General features: G+C 41.2%; 1 long non-coding RNA gene across 1 annotated transcript; it reads left to right on the forward strand.

Annotated features, from left to right (window-relative positions):
• Window positions 1-3,237: 3,237 nt before the first annotated feature.
• Window positions 3,238-4,821, forward strand: LOC103710321 (uncharacterized). The gene is made up of 2 exons (XR_015988379.2): window positions 3,238-4,262; window positions 4,447-4,821. It is a non-coding gene; the product is annotated as an uncharacterized LOC103710321 (long non-coding RNA).
• Window positions 4,822-14,410: the final 9,589 nt, after the last annotated feature.

The raw sequence follows: 14,410 nt of genomic DNA on the forward strand, positions 1-14,410 counted from the left end.
TCACCGAGGCAGCACACAGTTGAAGAGAAAGCTTTGGGATTCACTCGGATGCTCTTCTTCTCTCTATTTGCTTTGAATGGCCCTTTTGTGCTTTTGGGAGATTTTTCTTTGAGATCTCTTTCCTAAATGTTTTCTCCCACTTCCATCCTCTCTATCCTAGCTCTCCTCTTGATTTTATAGCTTTAGATGTCGTGGAAATAGAAATCTAGCCGTTAGAGACAAAAATAGAGCCGTTGTGCACAGTCTGCAACTCCTGACAAAGTTTCCGTTGGGATCGGAGTCGACTCGCGCGATCTGGAGTCGACTCACCTGTTGCAGGAGTCGGCTCGTGCTTTTCTGGAGACGACTCGGCCAATGTTCCAAATTTGAATTAATGTGCATGCCTTGTCCTAGAGTCGACTCGGACCAAACTGGAGTCGACTCGCCAATAGCTGGAGACGACTCGGGCACTTGGGGGTCGGCTCATTCTCAGGAATCCAGAGGACATATTTTCTGATTTTCTTCCTCGAGTCGACTCGGATTCTCTTGGAGTCGACTCGGCTCTCAGAGCCCGAAAACTGATCCTCTGTATTTTGGGGTCGCGCTGCCTTGGAGTCGATTCGAACTGTCTTGGAGTCGACTCGCCTCTCAGAGACGAAAATACCGTCTTCTATCTTTGGGGTTGCGCTGCTTCGGAGTCGACTCGGACTTCGCGGGAGTCGACTCGGCTCTCAGTGTCTGAAATTGGCTCTCTGACTTTTTGCTTGTTTTCCTCTGGGAGTCGACTCTAGCTTCCTTTGGAGTCGACCTGCCAACCATCGGAGTCGACTCGAGTTCCTCAGGAGTCGACTCGGCTCTCAGGGTCCAAAATAGCTTTTCTGTGTTTCTGCCTTGTTACTCCCTGGAGTCGACTCGTACTATCCAGGAGTCGACTCGAGGACTATTCTTTTGGATTTTTCTTTGAATTTGCTCTTCCAACTTGAGTCCTTTGAACTTGAAACTTTGGTCAATAAATTGTAGCTTTCTTCCAACTTTTCTTGAGAGCTTTGGAGGCCTTCTTGTGTTCTTCCAACTTGCTATATTCCTTGCAAGATAACTATCTTTCTCCTTGCAACACAAACGTTAGTATTTATACTTCAAGGTTTTGTGATCATCAAAATCAATCTTTAAATCAATCTTTGGGTCATCAACAATCAATGATTTTTCTGCATATGCTAATTTATCTGGTTGGAGCACTAAGGAGCATATTGCATACCCTTCTTGTGGAGATTCAACTTATTCATATTGGTTAAAACATGAAGGAAAGTTCTATTATATGGGTCATCGTCGATGGTTAGAAGCAAACCATCCATTTCGATATCAGAATAATCAGTTTGATGGTACCATAGAGTTGCGATCTGCCCCTATTCTACCAACTGGAACTGAAGTTCTTAAACAAACTTATGGCACTAACTATATACTCGGTAAGGTCTTCAATAGTTCAAAGCAGCAGGGAAGGGGGGATGTTGGCAGCTCAATGACACACGTTTTTGAGGACGCTGATAACTTTGAGAATGATGACAATACTTATGAACAAGATAATGACGATGACACAAACTCTGTATCTACACAGAAGCAGTTATGAAAAAAAAGAAGCATTTTTTTTGATTTACCTTATTGGGAGTATAATCTTCTTCGACATAATCTTGATGTCATGCATATAGAAAAGAATGTTTGTGATAACTTGATTGGAACAATGTTAAATCTTGAAGGAAAGACCAAAGACAACTTGAAAGCGCGTCTTGATTTGAAAGACATGGGCATAAGACAAGAGCTTCATCCGAAAGAACGAACCAATGATAAATATTTTATACCTCCTGCATGTTGCACAATGTCTACTCAGGAGAAAGATATTTTTCTAACAGTTTTGAAAAATATGAAGGTTCCAGATGGGTATGTATCGAATATTTCAAGATGCGTTAATTTTAAAGGGCGAAAGCTTCAAATCTTAAAAGTCACGATGGCCACATTTTGATGCAAGATATCTTTCCATTGGCTTTAAGATCGTCAACAAAGAAACAAGTTCTTGCAATTGTGTCTCAGTTATCATCCTTTTTTAAGGCATTATGTTCCAAAGTTCTTGATCCTAAGGAGCTTGATCAATTGGAGTATAATGTTGCACTTACACTATGCCATATGGAGAAGATCTTTCCTCCTGGGTTTTTTATTATTATGGTTCATCTACTCATACACTTGGTTGGATAAGCTAAATTTGGTGGACCGGTTCACTACCGATGGATGTATTCTATCGAGAGGTGATTTTTTTAAACTCGAATATCCATATTTATTATTAATATGGATGTATTCTATTATCTTTTCGACGTTGATATTGCACATTACAATTTATTGTGGAATCTTGTGCGCTTAAAGGAATATGTACGCAATCGAGCCTATCCCGAGGGATCGATTGCTGAGGGATATAATTTGTTTTCGTTGCAGTTTGAAGATCGGATCAAATCTAATAATAATTATGACATTTGTTATTGTATCCTCTGAATCTTGACAAGTAGAAACAAGAATATCAAAGAGAAAGTAAAATGCTTGATTTGCTCTACAAGTTCAGTGAAAGGTGTTGAAGGCCCCGCGAAATGAGGAAGGTCCGATTCTACTTCAAAACTCTATGATTTCAGACCTTGGATTGTGATATGGCAACTGCAAGTAAATGTCGACGGCTTTACGCAACTTCCAGCTTGCGCATTTTCAAATCAAATGGCTGCTCTCATGCCAGTTTAGGGTAGCTTGCACGGATATATATGTTAGGTGAATATTCATTTAAGAGTTTGCAATATCGGATTACGTAACACGTGCATGCATGTAAATCATTGCAGTCTTTTCAAGTGAAATAGTACGATGTGAATCTAAGAATTTTTTTTGCCCCCTTCAAACAACACTAATACTCAGTACTTGATTTATATATGATACTACAAAGCTTAATGCTATGGGGCTCAAGCATTGTACCAAAACTAAGCTCTATGCCTTGTGTTATGTGAAGATGGATGGGTGCCATACATCATGGGGCTTGTAGTATAAAGCAATAATCCCCACCTGACATGTTGGTGCCGAAACTTTCTTGTTTTTTTTCCGGTGAGAAATGTAGTATACATTGTCATATATGCAAACTCTTCTCGGAACTGGTAAATGAACTGAAGATTACAATGTTAAATGCTCACCTGCTGTGAAGCTTCAGGTTAGCATGCCATTCTTGCCAAGGTAACTCCTCTGGAATGCAACATCACTGAGTGCAACAGTAAAGGTTTTAACTTGTAGCATATCGTCTGCTTGGAGTTTTAAATGATTGATCTAACGTATCATGGGCCAGATTGTGATTGGTTGTGGGCAAATACATGAACGGGAAGATGTTCTTGACCATGTAAGCAAGCAGTTCCTTTCCTCGCGTTGTAGCTGCTACAGTTCGGTATTTTCGTGCAGCTGCAACCAATGGATGAGAAGAAGCCTTAGAAAACTGAACATGTGATAGCAGTTGGTTATCTCTATCACGCAACTCAAGCAATCGACTCCGCTTCTAGGAGGAAAAGGAAGAGATAAGATTAGTAAAAGATTAACGTAATGGCAGAAACCTCGTGTACTCGACCGCTATAACTTTCGCTACAAAATAAAAATACAGATACAAATAAAACCAGAGGTCATTGCATTTTTTCCATTAGAACACAAATATTTATGCTTCTATGTTCGAGTAGTCCCCAGAAGAGCAATAAAACTTAATAATCATAAAAATCTTTATATTCTTTTTGTAAACAGCTACATTGGTAAGAAAATGTCTGCAACAATGATGAATTACAGTACGTCTGCTAGTCCTGGTCAAAATTATAGCAGGAAAATGCTAGCAATCTCGTAGTAGTTTTCTTTCTCTTCTATAGATTAATTTTGATAGTGACAGGCCAAAGCCTTCATCAGTGTGATCTCAGTTTTCTTTTTCAACAATATCCGGTGGTTTCTGAAATATTTCTGGCATCCAGCCTTCTAGGTTCTCATGCAGCCTTTCCAGTTTCATGTATAAATTCAAGATCTGTTTTAGGATTTGGCATAGCTGGAAAATACTGAAGTCAAAAATTCTCATGGCATCGAGGTCTCGTTCTCCTGCTCCTTGTGCAGCATGCAAGCTACTTAGAAAGCGTTGCTCAGAGGCCTGCATCTTCATTCCCTACTTCCCACCAACCGAGCCTGAAAAGTTTGCAGCTGTGCACCGGGTTTTTGGAGCTAGAAATGCAAGCAAAATGTTGAAGGTATTTCCAACAGAACCTTCTTATGCTGTAAGTCTTTTTATTGCTGGTACGTTGTATTTTTCTGAAAACTCTAATTGAACGCCAGAAACAATGAGCTCTTATCACCATACATGGATGATGCTTTATTTCTTTTCACTTTCTGCTTCTCTTATTATTTTTCTCTGGCTTTGCTTTTGTTTGACAGGATATACCAGCTAATTTCAGGGAAGATGCAGTCATCAGTATGGTTTACGAAGCAAATGCAAGGCTTCGGGACCCTGTCTATGGTTGTGTCGCTTCTATTGCTGCATTTCAGATTCAAAATTCTCAGCTACAGAGGGAGTTAACTAATGCCTTGGCCGAGAACATCGCACTAAAAAGTCAGCTATCTGAGGCACAGTTTTTGTTGGCGCACTTGAGCACTTCGCACACTTGAAAACCAAGGGTTTAAACTTTCGGTTATGTACTTTGAAAGACTGGGCTGTTATTCTTCCTTCGTTGAATGTTTTGTACGAAAAAAGTGCGTAATAGTCTTTGCATTTTTCTTTTTCATTCGCGAGAAGTTTTTAAATTTTCCTAGTGTTCACTTCTCAAAATTAAAAGGTTACAAAAAAAACCCAAAGAGAGTCTTAGTTTGCAATGCTAGTTTTACCACTTTCATTGGTTATGATCTATGCACTCGAATGAGTAAATTGGGCGTTAATAATAGCCTGAAGGCAGTTCTACTTTATTTTTCAATGATAACGGCCCAAATTCCAGCCAAGTTACGAGCTTTCAACTTCACATGTTGTAGTGCCAACGACGAGGTACATGATACACATGGATGCATGAAGGAAGCCAGTCTGCTGCGCACAACTTTGGCACAGTCTGTTGGCCATTATGAATAATTTTCAGTACGTTCTGAAAATTAAGCTAATGAGAAATTAACCACTCCAGGCTTGAATATATTAAAGGCGCCTAGAAGGCTGGTGAATCTGAGTTTGACGGATTATAATTCCATTACTACCTTGAGGAGGACCTCCAATCCTCACCCTGAAATGTTCTCTCTGGAGTGTCCCTAAATTACTTGAAAATGATAAAAAAGTAGCAGCATAATTTGCTCTGCCATGTTCTTCTTAAAAGAATTTTCTCAGCCATGCATATGCCTTTGAAGATAAAAAAAAGAAGCTTGTTGATTGAGAAAATTAAAAAGTACTAATTTTGATTTTTCAAATAGACATCTATTTTGCTGTTGTTTCTTGATAGGTGCGATAGACATGCTAGTGCTTGATATATGTCGAAACCTGACCACAACTTATGCAAGAGGCTGACCAACCAAAGCTTGCCACGGAGCCAATGCACCACCAGTCGGAGCCCGCCACATGGCATGTCCGGAAGTGCGCGGCCAAGTTTGGATTTCAAAAAATCCTCATAGTTGGCAACATCTTAGCTGAGAACCCAAGCAAATCTCTGAAGTCACACCAACCAAACAGGTAGGGCGTGATTCACGTGCAAAATGTCAACACCTGATATTCAGAATGTGTAGACGCCTGCCAATTATGGCCGACCCATGTGCCCGAATTTCAAGGTGTTAGGCTCTCACCTTCACTTATATAACCAACTCTTAGGCGGACCTTCCAAGTAAGTGTCCAGGCACCCTAACAAACCACTGAGAACCTCCCTCTGTTTTTTGAGTAATATCTTGACTTAGGCATAGAAGGGTCCCCTGCCGGACACACTCTAGCAAGAAAATTTTTTCGTCTTTGTTGTTTCAGATTGGAGCATAGTCGCGGACCAGAATTCTAGCTGTAGCCACCTGCTTCGAGCTGCAACCCAGGACAATCCAAGCAGTCAATCCCTGAGCCCTCAAACACCAACTCCTCACTCGCTTGGTGCCTAGGACAAGCCGATCTCCAGCAGCAACAGATTGGTGCTAGAGAAAGGGTAGATCCCATTACATTAGGTCTTATCTACAAATCATATAAAATCTCAGAGGGCACAACCGACAACTTCCTACTACCAACCAAACACACTAGAGGAGTCTGGTGGTTGTTTACAGAGCTCGCGGAGGGCTCCATCCCCACTAGAGCTACAAAGGGCCCCGACGATAACCTCTAAGCAGTTACAATTGCTCGTGCAGTGACCGCCGTAGTTCGATGCATGTAGTACTTAGCTACCCCTCAACAGTAGCAGGAGGAGGCCTGCGAATAGGACTAACACGAATACCCGATGCATGTGGGCCATCATTCCCCACCTCAGAGTGGAGGACAAGTACCGCTTGCTCAGCCTATACGTCATCGAAGCCTTAGCATGGCCCCGCACAGTCGCCATACTCAGCCACAGAGCCTAGCAAAAGATTATCGGCCTCTCTAGGTCGAAACAGTCCAAGCAGAGTTCCAGCCCTCATGCGGAAGGCTTGGCAAGCTGACCGATCTCTTTAGGTCAAAACAGCCCAAGAGGAATTTTGGCCCTCGTGCCTAAGGTTTGGCGAGCTAACTGACCTCTCTAGGTCGAACCAACCCAAGGGCTCTTGCACCAAAGGCTTAGTGAGCTAGCCGACCTCTCTAGGTCAAAATGGCTCAAGCAGAGTTTCGGCTATCATGCCGAAGGCTTGGGGAGCAAACTAACCTATTTAGGTTGAAATAGCTCAAGCGTAGATGCCAATCCCTATTTTCCTTTAAAAGGTTGCCATAAAACTATCAGGACCGAGCGTTAACCTTACCAGCAGCTTGCCCCAACCAAGTTAGTAGCCTCACCGATGAGGGCAACACGTGGACGCTGCTAACAGCTATTGAGGCTGAGGGGTAGGTACCCAACATATTTTGATGCCGAGAATGGAGTTTCGTCCCTATCAAAGAAGGGGAGTGAAACAATGATGGACCCAACCATTGCACATGCATACACCATACAGAGGAAAGAAATAAAAGCAATGAAGGGGGCAGACTAAGAAAGAAAGTCTTCGTTCATCCATTGCTCCAGTTGCAACAGAACTAACTTGTCAACCAAGTATATGCTTAAGCAAGAAGAGGAACAGGACAACATAAATGATAATGAGAATGACTTAGCAACAACTAGACCCCCACTAACTACAACATGCAGAAGGAGTCCGGTAGCCATCTTTTGCTATGCCCTCCCTAGAGGGCAACACAAGGATCCTCAGTCGATCTTCCTTGGTGAGGATTTAGTCTCTTCACGTTCAATAATGGCCAAATGTTCGTGTCCCACAGTGGAAGCGACCTTGTGCCCATTCTCCATAGTGCATAGAGGCTTGACTTATGATTTCACCATCGATCAGGTGATCTTGAGATTCACATCTTTCTCCTAGGTTGCTCCCATTCTCGGCCCTACCTTTGTTTCCACTAGCTTAGTGTCCATCCAACAATGGAAAGCTTGCATGAGTCATTCCACAGCCTTTCAAGAGCCCCTGTAGAGAAGGATGGAATGGACCACATAGGAGAAACATCCCTCAGACTTGCTCAGAGGAGAAAAACTACAATGAAGAGTCACAAGGGGGTCAACCCTCTACTCCGATGAATGGATTCCAGTCTTATTTATAGGAATAATACATGGCTGAGATCAAAGCACCTGACTCAAATTAGTAGACACGAGCTCAGCTTCCAGACAATCTACATTTAATTTGGGGGATTGTTGCCCAAGGTGACAAGCCAGGAGGGGGGGGATGAATTGGTTTTTCTAAATTTTTGCTATCTTACTTTAGTCAATTAGTTAGTGAGTGAAATTAAACTAATACACAATACAAACACACAAGAAGTATAGTGGTTCGGTGCTCTCCTAAGCACCTACGTCTACTCTCCAAGCGACCCCTTGGGAATTCACTATAATCCCACGGATTACAGTTGGATTGTTTTCCGCGCTCACAATCCAAAAATCTTTACACTTTGGTTTTCCGGGATCACCAATAACCTATGTTGGTTTTACGGGCTCACCAACGAACCTTCACAATTGGTTTTACGGGTTCACTAATAAACCTACACCGTTGGTTTTGCGGGCTCACCAACAAACCTTTACAAGGTGATTAACAAAAGAAAGAAGAAAGTTGAAGCTCCTAGATGAGCAAATATAACAATTATAAGCTACAAAGAAGAGTTTAGAGAATAGTTATCGCTTGATGAGACTTCTCTCTTCTTTGTCAAGAATGCTTCACTCTTCAAGGGTGGATGGAGCTCTTAGTGTCTCTTTGAATCTGCTCAACCACTTCCTTTTGAATCTTTGATGAAGCACTTGGATGAAGAAGATTAGAGCACTTGTCTTTCTTGTGTAAGCTTTGATATTTTACAAAAGGTTGTTTTCTCTGATGAATAGTATCCCTTTAAATAGTTTTTCTCACCCATTGGACCACCCCCATTGGTCAGATTTCAAAAACTAGCCGTTACTTACTGTTGGGAGGACAAAAAGTACTTCTGCAGAACTAGCCGTTATACTTCTGCTCGTGCTTGGGTCGACTCAACTTTTACTGGGGTCGACCCGACTTTCACTTGGGTCGACTCATGCAACATTGGGGTCGACCCTCTCAGGAAACACAGAACCTTGTATTTCAGCCTTCCTTCACTTGGGTCGACTCAACACTTTTTGGGTCGACTCAATGTTCAGTTGGGTCGACTCAAATTTCACTTGGGTCGACCCTCTTAGAGATTCCAGAGAACTGATTTTTGAATGACATAGCCTTTGGGTCGACTCATACTCAGTTGGGGTCGACTCAAGGTTGGGTCGACTCAAGTTCCATTTGGATCGACCCTCTCAGGGATTCCAGAGACTTGTTTTCTTGAGGCTTGAAGATGGGGTCGACTCAACTTTCACTTGGGTCGACCCAAGTACTGTTCATCCGCGCCATTTTTGCAGAAGTGTGCCAGATGTTTTCTTGATGTGCCAGGGTCGACTCCACCAAGCTTGGTGTCGACTCAATCCACACTTTGCGGCAACTTAAGGTTAGATTCATCCATATAATCAATGAAATAAACTTCAAACAGTTTTGAATATATGTCATGGTGGTGCTACATACTCTAAACAATGAAAATTACTATTGTCCACTTAAGAGTACGTTTTACTTGAAACTTTGCCGAATTGGAATTTAGAATTCACTATCCCTTTTCTATCGCAAATTTTATCTCATTGGTAATCATTGAAGTACATCTTGATCTCATTCTTCTAATGTACTGTGGGTGACGAACTTAGTAATGATGTATCATATTACCTTGTAACATTCAATTAGATATTTCCTTAATGGTTGTGATAATCATCAAAATACCACTATCATCCTCAATCTCTCCCTTTTTGATGATTACAAAATATTGAGTATGAGCAAATCGATTCTTATCTTAAAATTAGTTTTAGAAGGGCTCAAGTTGCTGAATTTCAGCTTTTCACATTTGAAAGTGAAGTCTCCCCCTATTTCATCCAAATATTGCCAATTTGAACTTTTGATTTACTCCCCTTTTCTTTTATATTTGGTTAAAGATGAAACGCCAAAAATTTGAGATAAAGCAAGAGTTTCAGATTATGTATCGAGGTGTGAGAGGTATGTGCCAAATTTTGAAATTTGATTAAAAGTTTAGACTTTAATACATATCGCTCCCCCTTAAGTGTATATTGTCCTTGTTTGTCAACTTATTACAACTTAATATTCTTTCCTTGCTTCTTTCCCTTTTTGTTATCATCAAATAGGTGCATGGCAATAGATAAGTAGACACAGTAAATAATAAACTTTCAGATTTTACTGATCAAACATGGAACATTGTGGTACATTAACAAAAATACAATGTTCTTCAATCAAAGTGCAAAGTACATGATCAACACAAAATACATATGAGAACTAGATAAAACCTAGGCACTAATACCAAAAGTGCTAACATCAGCCTAGGGGGTATCTAATGGCTGTGATCTAGCCCTCATCCTCCTAGCATAAGTGGCGAGGGGAGGTCGAGCCTGATGAGACTGAGTCTGGCGTGGACCTCGCTGAGCTGGATGACTCTGTGCCGAAACCTCTGACTCAGCTGCTCGGGGCACAGATGGACCATGAGCTTGTCTCTCTCTCCGTAATGCTCCGACCTCCTCTCTGAGATCGCTAATCTCAGCAGTCATGATATCCAACCTGCTCGTCAATCCATCAGTGATAGTCCTCGCCTGAGCTGACATAAGCTCAGTCATCCTACCCCAAAACTCATCTGTGCAACCCGTGGTAACAGATAACGATGGGCCACCCTCTGAAGGTGCCGTAGGATGCTCCTCAGGTACCTCAGCCTCAGAGATGGGGTCTCCAACCTCTGGTGCATCACCATCCGGTGCATGTATCCCTGCTCCTGTACGCACCCACTGCCCGTTCACCTTCTCATAACCCATGCGAATGAGGGATCGTGCAGTGTAAGTGTCAGTGTATAGAAGGTGCCTGGAGATCTCTCCCTCTACTGATATGTCATGCTGTCGGAAGACCAGGGTGAGTATCATACCATAAGGCAGGGAGACTCTCAAATTGCATATAACCTTTCTCATCTGCCTAAGCATCATAGCTGGGAGGTTAGGCGAATGCCCTGAATAATGTGCTCCATGATGACCAGATCTCGCTCAGAAATGAGATCAAATCTTCCGCTCTTCGGAAACAAAATCCGACCTATGAAGTTGTGCAACAACCTCATCTCAACTGAAAGAGAGCTTGCTATTACATTTTCGGAATAGTCGAAATCATCATTCTCAAGAATCAACTATAGAGCTCTCAACTTATTTTCAGGCTTTTCTGGAGTTGCACCTTCGCAGAGGAGATGAAGCAACTCACTCAAACTTTCTTCTGAAACCCTAACCCTTACTCCTCAGACTTCAGATATAAGCCCTCCCATTCCAACTTTTAGGAAGGTATAGAACTCACGAACCAATCCTGGGTAAATCACCACATCTAGGGAGCAAAGATACTCCCATCCTTGCCTTCGGATCCAATCACCCAACCGGAACCCTTCTTGATCCAAAAACTCGGAGTGGATCCTTCTTCCCGTGGTAACCGGTCTCCCCGCAAATTTTGCAAGTTGGATTGAAGGGGAGGGAGGAGGAGGAGGCTCTACACGTGTCTCACCTCGTGGAGGCACTGTAGAAGGCTCTGTAGCATTTCTATCAACACGGGTTGTCCATGAAACCCTCCTGGATTGCTTAGCTACGGCTCTCTTGGGTCCCATTTCTTTAAGATCTTGATCTAACGGCTTGGGGAAGCTTCCTTCTACTGTTTGGAGATGATTGGAAGAGATTTGAGAGTGGAGAATAGGGTTTTTGGAAGAGGACAAAGTGAAAACAGTGCCCTAGATTGCTCACGGGTCCCCCTTTTAACAGTGGGGTCCCGTCGTTGGGTCGACCCTAGATTTTTCTTGGGTCGACTCAACTTTGGGTCGACCCCATTCTGGGTTGGGTCGACTCTAGTTCAGAAATTTTTCTTTCTCTTCCTTTTTCCTTTTAAAAATTTTTCTTTCTTCCAATCCTTACAAATTCTTACTGGGGCAATGATACATGAGTAAGGAATTTATAGATGACTAGTTTGACTAATGTTTCATGGGTTTTTAGAAATGGAAGGAGAGTATCATGAGACAGCTTGCTCCTTTTTATATCTCCTCAATCAAAAGGATCACATATGCCTAATTTCCTCCTAAGCATACAAAATCTATCTTCACTCAAAGATTTTGTGAATATGTCAGCTAATTGTTTCTCAGTACAAACATGCTTAATACATATGTTCCCATTTTGCACATGATCTCTAATGAAATGATATCTTATTTCAATGTGTTTGGCCTTAGAGTGCTAAATTGGATTTTTAGTAAGGTTGATGGCACTAGTATTATCATACTTTATAGGAATACTATCTAGTTTAACTCTATAGTCCTCTAGTTGTTGCTTAAGCCATAGTACTTGAGCACAGCAACTGCCGGCAGCTATATATTCGGCTTCAGCCGTTGACAATGCAACTGAATTCTGCTTTTTGCTAAACCATGATACTAAGTTATTTCCTAAAAATTGACATGTTCCACTAGTGCTCTTCCAATCTAATTTGCATCCAGCAAAATCTGCATCAGAGTATGCAAGCAAATCTAGACAGGAGTCTCTCGAGTACCATAATCCTATGTTTGTAGTACCTCTCAAATATCTAAGAATTCTTTTAACAGCACTTAGATGTGACTCCTTAGGATCTGATTGGTATCTAGCACATATTCCCACACTAAACACTATGTCTGGCCTACTAGTAGTAAGGTAAAGCAAAGATCCAATTAAACCTCTGTAAAGCTTCATATCTATACTTTTTCCTTTTTCATCTTTGTCTAGCTTACTAGTGGGATTCATTGGGGTCCCTATTTCCTTGTAATTTTCATTCCCAAACTTCTTTAATATTTTCTTTGTGTACTTAGTTTGATGAATGAAGATACCTTCTTTAGTTTGCTTGATTTGTAATCCGAGAAAGAAATTTAGCTCTCCCATCATACTCATCTCGAATTCTCCTTGCATTAGATTAGCAAACTCTTTGCAAAGATTATCATTTGTGGCACCAAAGATTATGTCATCTACATATATTTGTACCACTAGCAGATTTTTGTCTTTCCTTTTGAGAAAAAGTGTTTTATCTATATTTACTCTACTGAAATTATTATTCAGTAGAAATTTGCTTAGTCGATCATACCAAGCCCTAGGTGCTTGTTTTAATCCATATAATGCCTTATGTAATTTAAACACATGATTCTCAAAATCAGGAGGTTGCTCTACATATACTTCTTCCTCTATAATTAGGAGGCCTCTATTTTGTTTAGCCCTAATCCAATTAGTGTTTAACCAAATCATGAATCAATTGGGTTCAATCTATACTAGTCCTAATCCAATTAGAACTTGAATGAACCATGACTCAATTGAACTCTTCAATCCTAACCCAATTAGGAGTCATGTTGATTCATTAGATTAATAATTAATTAGGACTTAAGAAATTCTAATCCAATTAGGACTTATTTAATTTTAGTCCTAATCCAATTAGGACTCTAATTTGAATCCGAAGTCCTAATCCGATTAGGACTCTAGGAATCCTACTCCAAGTAGGAATCCAATTTTAATTCAAAACTCCTAATTTCATTAGGATTGTAGGAATCCTATTCCAAGTAGGAATTCCAGTCCTACTCCAATTAGGATTCCCAGTTCTAATCCAATTAGAACTCTAGGAATCCTAATCGAAGTAGGATTTGTGTTTAAGTCTAATTAATTCCCTTTGTTCCTTCTTCAACTGAATATCAATCGAATTGATTACTTGTGATTCCTAATCACGATTCAACCATCGGATCGATCAATACTTCTAGTGTGTGTGACCCCATAGGTTCTACTCTGACTGGTAGTGAGATATATTATGATCTCTATCACAATATCATTGAAAACTCCTTTCAATGGATTGAAACAATTCCAACTCTACTCATTAGGGTTTATCGATCATCGAGATAATTCCTGTGGTCCCACCATCCACCAGTGACACCTAGCAGCATGTAGTGGCTACCCAGTAGAATAGAATGATGAACCTCTAGGTGCAGTTATCATGTGATACAGTCCTACTATCGGGGATCCCTACAGGACGGAGGTCATGGATAACTCGTCAAACCCCTTCGTCTGTCATATGTCAAGATTTATTCGACTCGAGTTCGTTAGTGAAAAACTCTTTCTCCACTTTATATTACTGCCCTGGCCAAGGTCTTAGAACTCAGTCTAACAAATCACATAGGATCACTCCTCTTCTATCAAGGTCGATAGATTCCATGTGAGTGCATACCCTACTCCTACAGTGAACTTACTGCAGCCAATCTACACTACAAGGACCCATATGATTAGAGACCATGTATACGTGTAGTCAAACTACAATAACCTCACTGTGAGTAGCTGAAGCACCGCAGGTCAAAGGACCAGTCATACTACTGCAACATCAAGCAAGTCACTGACGAATGGATAGACATCCAAGTAACTTCTTGTCTTGGTCATGCTCAGTACCCTTGTTCTCTAACAAGCACATGCACTATCACTTCAGTGTCCCTACACTGTGAACTCAAGTCTCGTCCATCCAGAAGAAAAGTGATCTGTGCACTGATCGGATCGATCACCGTCCTCGTGATGATCCATTGATCAGGAGCATTTAGAAATTAATCACCAATGATACATGGCTCAAATTCTCAACTCTTGAG

Source organism: Phoenix dactylifera, chromosome 6 (genome assembly GCF_051530095.1).
Source record: "Phoenix dactylifera cultivar Ajwa chromosome 6, Ajwa_hap1_PhDact_Kaust_v1.1, whole genome shotgun sequence".
NCBI lineage: Eukaryota > Viridiplantae > Streptophyta > Magnoliopsida > Arecales > Arecaceae > Phoenix > Phoenix dactylifera.